This window comes from Euprymna scolopes, chromosome 36, assembly GCF_053919585.1.
Source record: "Euprymna scolopes isolate OS-2025 chromosome 36, ASM5391958v1, whole genome shotgun sequence".
In the NCBI taxonomy this organism is placed as follows: Eukaryota; Metazoa; Mollusca; class Cephalopoda; order Sepiida; family Sepiolidae; genus Euprymna; species Euprymna scolopes.
In genome coordinates this window covers 54,210,966-54,222,162 of record NC_136517.1, presented here as the reverse complement: position 1 = coordinate 54,222,162, position 11,197 = coordinate 54,210,966, and the positions used below count along the sequence as shown (strand labels likewise).

General features: G+C 33.9%; 1 protein-coding gene across 1 annotated transcript in view; it reads left to right on the top strand.

The window, feature by feature from the left end:
• The first annotated feature begins 402 nt into the window (after positions 1 to 402).
• Positions 403 to 11,197, top strand: part of LOC145260492 (endoribonuclease Dicer-like) — a 112,753-nt gene continuing 101,958 nt past the window's right edge. Inside the window, exon 1 of the mRNA XM_080118603.1 lies at positions 403 to 586. The gene's annotated coding sequence lies outside the window, so the exon portion shown is untranslated. The remainder of the gene's footprint in view (positions 587 to 11,197) is intronic.

Sequence of the window (11,197 nt, the reverse complement as noted above, 5' to 3'; positions counted from 1 at the left end):
CAAATTAAAGATTTAAATTATTGAAATAAAAATGGAAGCTTATTACAGTGAAAAAAATTGGTTTCATTTAAACTGAAAATTTTAATTTTTAAAATTAACATCGAATTTTAATTATGAAAACTACTAATTAAAATTATAAAATGTGTATAGGGATGTTGTAAATTATACTAGTCTTACACTACTTTATACTATACTGCTATTTATAAAATTAAACACGTACATATACATACGTGAAGTGGTCGCACAATTTTATTCGTATAGAGTTTTAAAAGTGTAAGGAGAAATTTTTTAGGGAAATAATTTTAGTGGGGACTATTATGAAATGCACCGGTGACATTATCAATTTGCTATTTGATTGGTTAAATACGGCAACAAATTCCCGATTATCCAATCAGGAATCTTGTTGCATCTCGTACTGTGAGTTGCACTACTCAACTTGTGTTGCCATGCTTAAAAAAAAGGTTTAATTTTCTTAGAGAAAAATGTTCATAATTATCCTGTAAAAAAAAAAGTGATTATTTACCAAGGTTTATATTTTCCAATATTTATTTTCATTGCAATTATGGCGGATTAAGTTATTTTACAGGTAACTATCAGGATTTATCAGTTAGTAAACATTGTTACGTTTACGAAAACGAAACCAGCTGAAAATATTATAAACCAAAAAAGAAAGTAATTTTATAGAATCGCTCCCATTTCTAAATTAACGCATAAGAACTATTCGCGTTTATAATGACCCCCCCCCCGCCCAAAATTTGTTTATGCACTTATGTTACCGCACTATTTTTTAAATAGTATTTTTAAGTTTTACGATATATTTTTTAATTAAATTGTGAGGTGAAAGTTTAGAATAATTATAAAACGCCCTCCCCATGTTAAGAATAGCTTTCTAAATAACGTTATTAGCACGGTAACATAAGTGCATAAGTACCAGTGATTCTATAAAAATACTGAAAAAGAAGAGTATTTGTATGTTTTCAGTCCAAGGAGGAGAAATCTTGGATTTGTTTTACTATACATAGATTAGAAATATTCTTAGAGTGAGGCAAGTTTTTTTTTTTTTTTCCGTTCAGAATACCATTTTGAGGCAAGTGTCCCTATTTACTTGTCCTTCCGTGAGGGCAAAGTTATACGGCGATTATTCAGAAGCATAGGCGACCCTGTACCGATGTCTTGTGAAAATGTTCCAAACCAAACCGAACTTCCTTTTTTTAGTTTAAAATGGTATTTCTACAGTTTATCGCCGAAAATGGAGACGCCATTTTTTTTTTTTTTTCGGCCGCCTGCCGTCAAAATCAAAGGGAGAAATCAGTATTTTGAACTATGATTGAAGCAATGAAGCATGAAATAAATAATAATAATTAAACTAGATAATGATGATTACTCTCGGAAAGAACTAATTACTACGTGACTCATAGTAGTATAAACACTTATAATCTCCCCATCTTAAGAACGGCTTTCGGAATACCCCCCCCCAACCTCGAAAGCCGTTCTTAACATGGGGGGGGGTGTATATTACTCTGTGGGCATGGAGTAATTAGTTCTTTCCGGAAGTCATCATTATCTAGTTTAATATTTTTTATTTCATGCTTCGGTCATAGCTCAAAATACTGATTTCTCCCTCTGATTTTGACGACAGGTGCCCGATAAAAAAAAATGGCGTCTCCATTTTCGTCGATTAGAAGTACCTTTTAAAATAAATCTATAAAATATATGTAAAAATCAAAACGTGTTCATAAGTTTCACATTTTATTTCCTGTCAATTTGCTTATTTATTTTAAACTGAAACAAGAAGTCCGGTCTGGTTATCGGAACATTTTAACATCAAGGCTAGGTTTTCACCTGACACCGGTACGGTTTCACTGAGAGTCGCCTATGCTTCTGAATCGCAAATTACATATAATATAGCCTTTTTTTTTTTTTTTTTTTTTTTAAACATACGAAGTAAAGTTCATCATCACCTTCTCCACATCCCCTCTCCCAAAGGGGGTAATTCAGAATATGACCCAAAATACCTGTTTAGTCCTATTGGCACTCCCTCAGTCGATAAACAATCCTCTCATTGCCATGTGAAAGCAGGAACCGACCGAATCTGCCCGTTCTACTGAAGAAGAGGCATGTAGAAAGTTGTGTAAGATTGTTGCAGAATTTTATGCAACAACTGATCGCCGAGGATTTTAAGCATCTCAAACTGAACATTTTCTGACTCCAATTACAATGGTTTAAGTTGGCCTTTTGGTCAAGATCAAAGTGTAGTATCTTTTCTTCAGATGCTGCACTGCAGTTGCTGCACTTCAATTTCTTGTTCTCTTTCGGTGGAGGAGAAATCCTTCACGACTGAGACAATTTTTATTTTTGTACCTTTTCTCCACGTTAAAAAACGACCCTGGTGTCTAACTCTGTCCCGTGGGGAGGCATAGTAAATAGGTACAATGGTTTAAGTTTTTTATTCGATTTATTCTACCACCTTCGTATCTTGGCGCTAGAATATGCACGGCACGATACTATAAGCTCCTTCCCACTATGTTTCGTCTCGATAATTTTCCTATCGCTTTCTCGTTAGATTCATTCATAATTTGGTACCGCGCTGAAATAACGTTATTTCGAAAGCTGTTGTAACATAGGGAGGGGAGGGTGTTTTGTAACTATTCTGTGCTTCCAACTAACAATTCAATAATACCACGGCTCGGTGGCCTCGATAATACTCGCTCAATATATGTTACTGTGACATAGGCTGACATATATTCGGTGGGTTTCTACCAGTATTTTGTATAGTTTTTTTTATTTTTAACTCTTTTTCCCAAACTTGCCGTGTTCAACATAGTCCGGCGTCATTTTAAATTTTCGAATACATCGATAAACACTGTTTTTCTGGTATTATTATACAAACACCGTGACAGCGTTAGGGTTAGGGTTAATTCGCTGTCACGGTGTTTGTATAAATTTACCGTTTTTCGAGCTGAATAAACATGTAACATTAAATAAAAACACTAAAAAAGTATCCAGTTAGGTAAAGTAACTTATCTTGTCTTTGATAACATTTATTTGTTATATATTTGGGTAAATTTTCAGATTAAGTCCACCTCCACAATTTTCTTTTAAATGACGACTTTTAAAGGTTTTCGGCCATGCTGAATATGAAAACCGCCTTGAAATTTTGCTGAAATAATTAGTTATCGAGATATAAAAAGTTGTAATATGCATTGTATTCTTTGGCGGCCATCTTTGTTACGCGCGTAAATTTGTTTATGGCGCGCACGCGCGTAAAAACGATGGCCGCCAAAGAATACAATGCATAATACAACTTTTATCTCGATAACTACTTATTTCTGCAAATTGTCAATGCGATTTCCGTATTCAGCATTGAAAACTTATAAAAGTCGTCATTTAAAAGAAAATTGTGGAGGTGGAGTCCAGGTGGACCTAATCTAAAAAAAATACCTATATTTGTTTTTTGACAACTTTTTCGAATCTGTGTATAGTAATACAGACCCTAAAAAAGATATCGTGAAAAACTACCCCCCGGGCATAATGTAAACAGAATTTGTGTGAAATATTAAACGGTTCTTCTGCATGGTTAATGTCGGCGCGTTACTTACGGAAAACCGGTTAATTAAAAAGCAGAAGTACCTGTTCAAAATTTACAAGTTCTTACGGAAAAACGATTAATTAAACTACAGAAGCAATAAAAACTATACAAGTTATATGATTGAATGCCCCCCCTTCCAAAAAAGAAACAAAAAAAACAAAAAATATAAAAACATGTCTTCGTAATGCGTGCATGAAAACAATCTTGTAAATCAATCAAAAAGCATTAAATCTACTAACAACACAAAACGTGAACCATATATATATATATTTTTTTAACTTATTTCAAATGTCCGCTAAAGATTCCTTCGCAATGTGACAAGTCACTTTACTACTCGCGAACACAAGGCGGTGAAATGGTGCAAAATAGTCCCAGGATCCATGCAAACGGTAAATTTGCGATGGGTTTAAATGCCAGATTCGTTTTCAGCAGCCTCGATAACCCCTAAAAACACAAACTAGAATGGTTGGTGTTGTGTTACAATTAAAACAAACTGCGCGTGTGTGGTGCTGCATGTGAGATGACACCACAAAAAATAGGGAAGAAATGATGAATGTGAGAAATGTGAAGGGTCAACATTGCCTTCACATTTTCACCCAGTTTTAGAAAAATCTAATAGATGTGGCAAAAGTTATGGGGAAAAAAGTGTCATTATTTGCAATTTTGGAGCATTTGTGATCCCCTTTGAGCTCCTGGGAATGCCAAATCCCAGTGAAAATGGACAAACAGTGCAGTTTTATGCCTTAAGACATGTATATTTAAATTCAGCAGCATGGAAAACCACTATATAGACATACATATCAAGTTTTTAAGTAATATAAAAAAAAGAGTTCCAAAAAGGCATGTTTTTTAGCCCTAAAAGTCCCAGAGGGATGCAAACCAGAATTTTGCCAGGGTCACCCATACTGAATTTATATTAAGAACAATGGCTTCCACATTTTGGCCAAGTTTCAGGAAAATCTAATGGATGAATCAAATGCTATGGGGCAACAAGTGTCATTTTTGGGCATTTTTGAGCTCTTTTGAGCCCCTGGAGACACCGAATCCCAGTGTAAATGGATAACGATGCAGTTTCAGGCCTTAACACATGTATATTTGAGTTGACCACCATGAAAAACCACTATATAGTCAGACATATCAAGTTTTTGTTGAGAAATATGAAAAAGAACCACAAAAAGGGGCGTTTTTAGCACTAAAAGTCCCGAGGACGCGAACCAGAATTTTGCCAGGGTCACCCATATTAAAAACAGTGGGTTCCATATTTTCGCTATGTTTCAGAAAAATCTAATTAATGGATCAAAAGTTATGGGGTAAAATGTGTAATTTTTGGCCATTTTGGGGCATTTTTTTTTTTTTTTTACCTCTTTTGAGTCCCTGGGGGCGCAACGGGAATTTTCACAAAATTTTTTTTTTTACTGTGCACATCTATTTAATGAAATACAATTTGTGGCAAAAATTCAGGAAAAACTAATAGACGGTTATCTGGCAATCGTCCGGAATAACGGACGAACGCCGCTGAAAAGATAGGTCCCTCTCCAATAAATTGGGGCCCTGTCGGTGGGGCATTAGAATATGCCGACTGCCCCCCTGCAAAGGGTAAAAGTCCCTCAATGGGGGTCCTGGATATGACCTTAAACTATATCCAGTGGTGAGGCCCCAGCTTGTGGGCTTTGGGGAGTGTGGAGCCACCCTTTAATTACCATTGCTCCCAGGTCCACTCTGACCTGGAGTGGTAGTACCTGTTAGGGTCCCAACTATGGGTTAAATAGAAACCGACATGAAAACAACAAATATATTCTATTAAAAAAAGTTTTACTTCAAAATCTTTGGATTCGGCATTAAATAACCCGAAAAGGGTTGATATGCCGTAAAACAAAAACAACCAACCAATAAATTGGGGGACCAATAAGCATTTACCAAATATCTATATATCCATAAAAGTGAAATTGTCTGTCTGTCTGTGTACATTTCCCTACCAAACTACTCTTTCAATTTTCAGTCTACAGACTCGAGATTTGACATAAGGGGTATTGAGATTTGGGAAAATCATTTTAATCAGGTTTCGGCCAAAAATTTTGCTGTCAAGGGGTCAATATTCAACGATTCGACCTTTGAAAACTCTACCAAACTTCGTCTAAACACTTTAAATTTTAAATGTAGGTTACTTGGGCATGGATCTAACTTTTTAATTTGATTTGAGCCCAAAACAATAAATCTTAAGGGGTCAAAATTGGGGTCAAAGTTTAAAAAAAAAATTGACCTCTGCGGTCTCTACCAAATTACTCAGCCAATTTTTGGTCTAAACATTTGAAATTTTACATAAAGAGTATTGAGAGATAGGGCAAGCTTTTTAATCGGTTTTTGGCAGAAAATTTGGCTACCAATGGGTCAAAGTTCAAAAGATTTGACCTTTGCGATCTCTAGCATACTTTTCAGCTAATTTTGGGTCTAAACACTTGAAATTTTAAATGTAGGTTACCTGGACACGAGTGAAACTTTTTAACATTTATATACATATGCACATAAAGTTATGAACAGTACATGAGGCTCGAGCAAAGCCGGGCTGAACTGCTAGTAATAAATATAGACTTATGAGTGTGAATGGTAAAAAATGAATAATATTGAAAAATATATATATATATATATCTATATTGCATATTGGTAAAAAATGAATAATATTGAAAAAAAAAATATATCTATATTACATATTACCCGTTATCGAATTAAATTCTCATAAAATCGATTTCACTTAATTTGATAAAGTATATATTTTTTTATTTTTACAGAGGAAAATCAAATTTTGATAAGATCAATCACATCTCTCCATCTTACCTATTTCGTAGACGAGAAGGGGACGCTCTATCACCGCTTAAAGTTTGTCAAAATTTGACAAAATTATTTTGAAACCTGCGGCTGCGCAGAAAAAGTACATAAATATTTTAGTTTTTTTTTTTTTTTCTCACTTATTTTACAAAGTTTCTCCGTCCTTTTTAATCCCTTTTTCATTTTGTCCTTTGTTAATACCGTTTTCATTTAAAGGCGCCCCCTCCTCGTCTGCGAAATAAGCAAGATGGCTGCGACAAGATTGATCTCATTAAAATTTGATTTTCCTCTGTAAAAATAAAAAACTTGATCAAATTAAGTGAAATGTTTTTATGAGAATTTAATTCATAACGGGTACGTACAATATAATTTTTTTTTCAACAGACGCGCCCTATCCGGCCTTGATTGTGTTCAAAATGGGCTTCAAAACCTAGTAGATGCCCTAGCAGTATCAGAATTTTTGTAGGAATTTTTGACACCCCTAACACGAAACTGCGAATACAATATAAAAATCTCGTAATTTCTCTGTTAAAAGTGGGTTATTTATTTTCTTTATGGATTATACTTCCAAAATAAACTATTACAGTTGTTTTAAAAGTAATAAAAATATTTTTATTTTTTTTTTAAACAGTAATGAATTTTCCGAACTCAATATTTTTAAATTTTTAAACTCAATATTTTTAAATTTTTAAATTTTAAAAATCTATCAAAATTTTTCTATTGATTCTATTTTTACGATATTTTCAGGGTCAATGTGAAATTTTATGTTCTTTCCAATAAACCGAATATAATATTTTAGACAAACGTTTTTTTTTTTTTATTCACGGTTCCCCCCCCCCCCAGTGTCTATTACAAAGAAAATACTTAATTTAGTCCCGGATAAGTACATAATTATTTACTCACAAATTGAAGAGAAAAGGTCAATACATAATATATTCAAATTTAAAAAAAAACGGACATCGTGTTCTTGTAGAATTTTACCTGTAAAGTTTGAAGTTTAAAACCTTTTTTTAAACCACGTTATTTGTTTTTTCTTTTTTCTTTTTTTTTTTTTTAATGGAACCTTGGTCCTTGCTCCTTTAATTGAAAAAAAAATTAGGGCTTGAATTACATTTTTCGAGGAGTTATAAGCTTGGAAAGACAGGGGGTCGAATAATTCACGCCTCCAATTTTGTAAATGTCTAATAATAATTAATTTCGACTCGGATAAGTACATAATTATTTACTCACAAATTGAAGAGAAAAGGTCAATACATAATATATTCAAATTTAAAAAAAAACGGACATCGTGTTCTCGTCGAATTTTACCTGTAAAGTCCGAAGTTTAAAACCTTTTTAAAAAAAAAACACGTTTTTTTTTTTTTTTTTTTTTTTTTTTAATGAAATCTTGGTCCTTGCTCCTTTAATTGAAAAAAAAAATTAGGGCTTGAATTGCATTTTTCGAGGAGTTATAAGCTTGGAAAGATGGGGTGGAATTATTCGCTATTTTCACAAAAAATTCTGATATGCCCTGTTCTTTTTTCTGCAACTTGTTTCCTACAGAAAAAAACGTTGCGAGCCTGTCTCTATTCTATCATAATTTTTATGGTAAGTGCTCGACTGAACTCCAATATATGGTCCCACCCTTGCCAAACTTTTACAAAAAAAGACTTGACTAGTCACAACCACTCTGTACGATCCCCCCCCCACTCTCTATTTGTGCATAATCTAAGCGCAGATTCCATGAACAAAGCTTCTTTCCCAGAACTGCTCGCCTGTGGAATACTGTTCTGCTGGGCGCTGGTCTGCTTCCCGGTTGAATACAACATGTTGGTAGCCTTCAAATCCAATGTAAACAAGTTCTTGTTGAGCCGTCTCCATCAATAATCAATTTCTACCCAATTTACACCATTAATGATTACTACCATCTTGCATTCATTACTCCTTATCCTCGAGTGGCCTTCGGGCCTTGATTGACTCCCAAGTAAAAAAAAAATGTTGGTATTTAAAATGGGGGATCAATTTCGTATATAAATTTAGCATAAAATGATCCATTTTCGAGCCGTTCTAACTTTTTAGGGCTGTTAACCATTAACCAATATTTTTTACTAGGTATTTATACAGAATAATACGAACCTTGCTTTTTTTGTTTTTGTTTTTAGATAGAATTTTCAAGTTAAATCCAATTTTAGGGTATATTTTGTTTAGATTGTTAGGTGAAAGTACTAAATAGTTACGAAACGCCCTCCTCTCATTGTTAAAAATGAATTTCTAAATAATAACGGTATTATTTCAGCACGGTCCGTATTCTACATAAATACCCCAAGTCCTAACTAACCCTGAGTTCAACAACTGACAAGGTCATAAAACCACATGTAATCAGAGGTAAAGTAGACCCCCCCCCCGAAAAAACAGAAATTTATCTCCCATAGCAAAAAAAAAAATTGGAAAAATAATGGTTATCTGCTCAAAAACGCTAGAATGATCCGCATTTTAAGTTAAATTTATATGCGAAAATGATCTCCCTCCTACTCTAAATTCTAAAAAAAAATTTTTCAATATTTTTCCGTATCTACGAGATTTTGGATGATGCTGAGGATGCTCATACGTTATCACTCCCCCCCCCCAAAAAAATGGTACTTATATACTTATGTTATCGTGCTGAAATAATGTTATTTAGAAAGCCATTCTTAACATGGGGAGGGGGGTGATTTTAATTATTCTGTACTTTCACCTAACAATTTTATAAAAAGATATCGTAAAACTTGAATTTAGCTTGAAAATACTATTTTTAAAAGTAACACGGTTAGAAGCAGAGCAAAGCACCGAAAAAAAAAATTGGGGGGGGGGGGGCAACAACACTACAGATGCCAATGTACAATAATGCATATTTTTATTATTTTTATAACTTGTGACTTAATTGTTAGAGATGTTTTCCCGTTTTTAAACAGATTTACTTTATGAAGTAAACGATTCAGTCTTGCGGATTTCGAGTTGGCTTTGTTTTCCTTAAATTCTTCCTCTTCGTGCTACTATTTTGATTGTTGATATCACTTTCATTTTTAAACTGTTCTGCTTCTATAGAATGGTTTACCGACCCCAAAATGATTTTTAAGTTTGTCACTCATTGAAAAATTTAATTTTCTATCGAGAAATTTTGTTTTTAATTCTTTATTTGCTAAACCTTTGACCACACGATCTGAATATTAAAAATGAGATTGTATTTTATTTTCGTGCAAATTGCACTCTCGAAAGAAAATATTTTAAATTTTAGAATGGGGTTCATTCATAAAATGGTCATCCAGTTTTTAATCGATCACATAGCATACGACAGAACGAGTAACTATTTTTTTTTTCGTATTATTATTATGACTTAGTGTTGTGGTTAATAATAAAAACATTTTTAAAGGATCCTGCTTGATAAAAAAATACATTTTGCGTCGAAAATAACGAATTTTCTGTTAACATTTTTATGTGTCATCAATAAATAATGCGGGTACTTATTATAAAAGCTCAGTCACCATGACTGCCAGTATTTGCGTGGTAAAAATATGGGATTATCTTTACGATTACTGTTCCAACAACACTTCCGTCTTCTTCTCGTTTTCGACTGATTTTTTTTTTCATGATACCTTTTGCGCATTAAATTGTTAGGTGAAAGTACAGAATAGGTAAAGGACCCCCCCCAACCCACACACACTCCATGTTTTGAACGGCCTTTCCTAAATAACTTTATTTAATAATAAAGTTTATTATTTAGAAAAAATATTCTAGGGAAGAGGCAACCGGAAGTGAAGTAGAAACTGTAATCGTAAAGATAATCAAATACAATAATGACAATTTTCGAAATTTAAAAAAAAAAAAATGGTTATACGTGCTGTCTTATGTGGGCAAGAACTGGGTGATCATTTTACGTTATGTTTATATGAGTAAAAGTCCCCCCTCCCCCCATTTTAAAGTCTAAACTATTTTATTTTAAAATGATTTTTGTCCAGGTATTTCCAAGGCGTTGACGTGTAATCACACGACAAAAAGAAAAGTAAAAATTAAAAAAAAACAAACATGTTTAATTTTCCATTTACAGTGTGAGGGCAAAGGGTAAAATTTATCGTTAGTTTGGATTTTGAGCTTGGTTACTATCACAAAAAAAAAACAAACAAATCTAATGGCGTTAGTTTCAATATTCATTTTTTTTTCTCCGTCGTGTAACTTTTTTCTGTTATAATAATACTTTTGTTTTTAATAGTTTATATTCTGTCTGTCTGTCTGTCTGTCTGTCTGTCTCTCTCTCTCTCTTTCTCTCTCTCTCTCCTTCTCTGTCTCTCTTTCTCTCTCTCCTTCTCTGTCTCTCTTTCTCTCTCTCCTTCTCTGTCTCTCTTTCTCTCTCTCCTTCTCTGTCTCTCTTTCTCTCTCTCCTCCTCTGTCTCTCTTTCTCTCTCTCCTCCTCTGTCTCTCTTTCTCTCTCTCCTCCTCTGTCTCTTTCTCTCTCTCCTCCTCTGTCTCTTTCTCTCTCTCCTCCTCTGTCTCTTTCTCTCTCTCCTCCTCTGTCTCTTTCTCTCTCTCCTCTGTCTCTTTCTCTCTCTCCCCTTCTCTTTCTCTCTCTCCCCTTCTCTTTCTCTCTCTTCCCTTCTCTTTCTCTCTCTCCTTCTCTGTCTCTTTTTCTCTCTCTTCCCTTCTCTTTCTCTCTCTCTCCTTCTGTCTCTCTCTCTGTCTCTTTCTCCTCCTCCTCTCTCTCTCTCTCTCTGTATTACAGCTCACCGGAAAAGGTCTAGGAAAACATAGTTGGATATAATAAAAATGGATTTT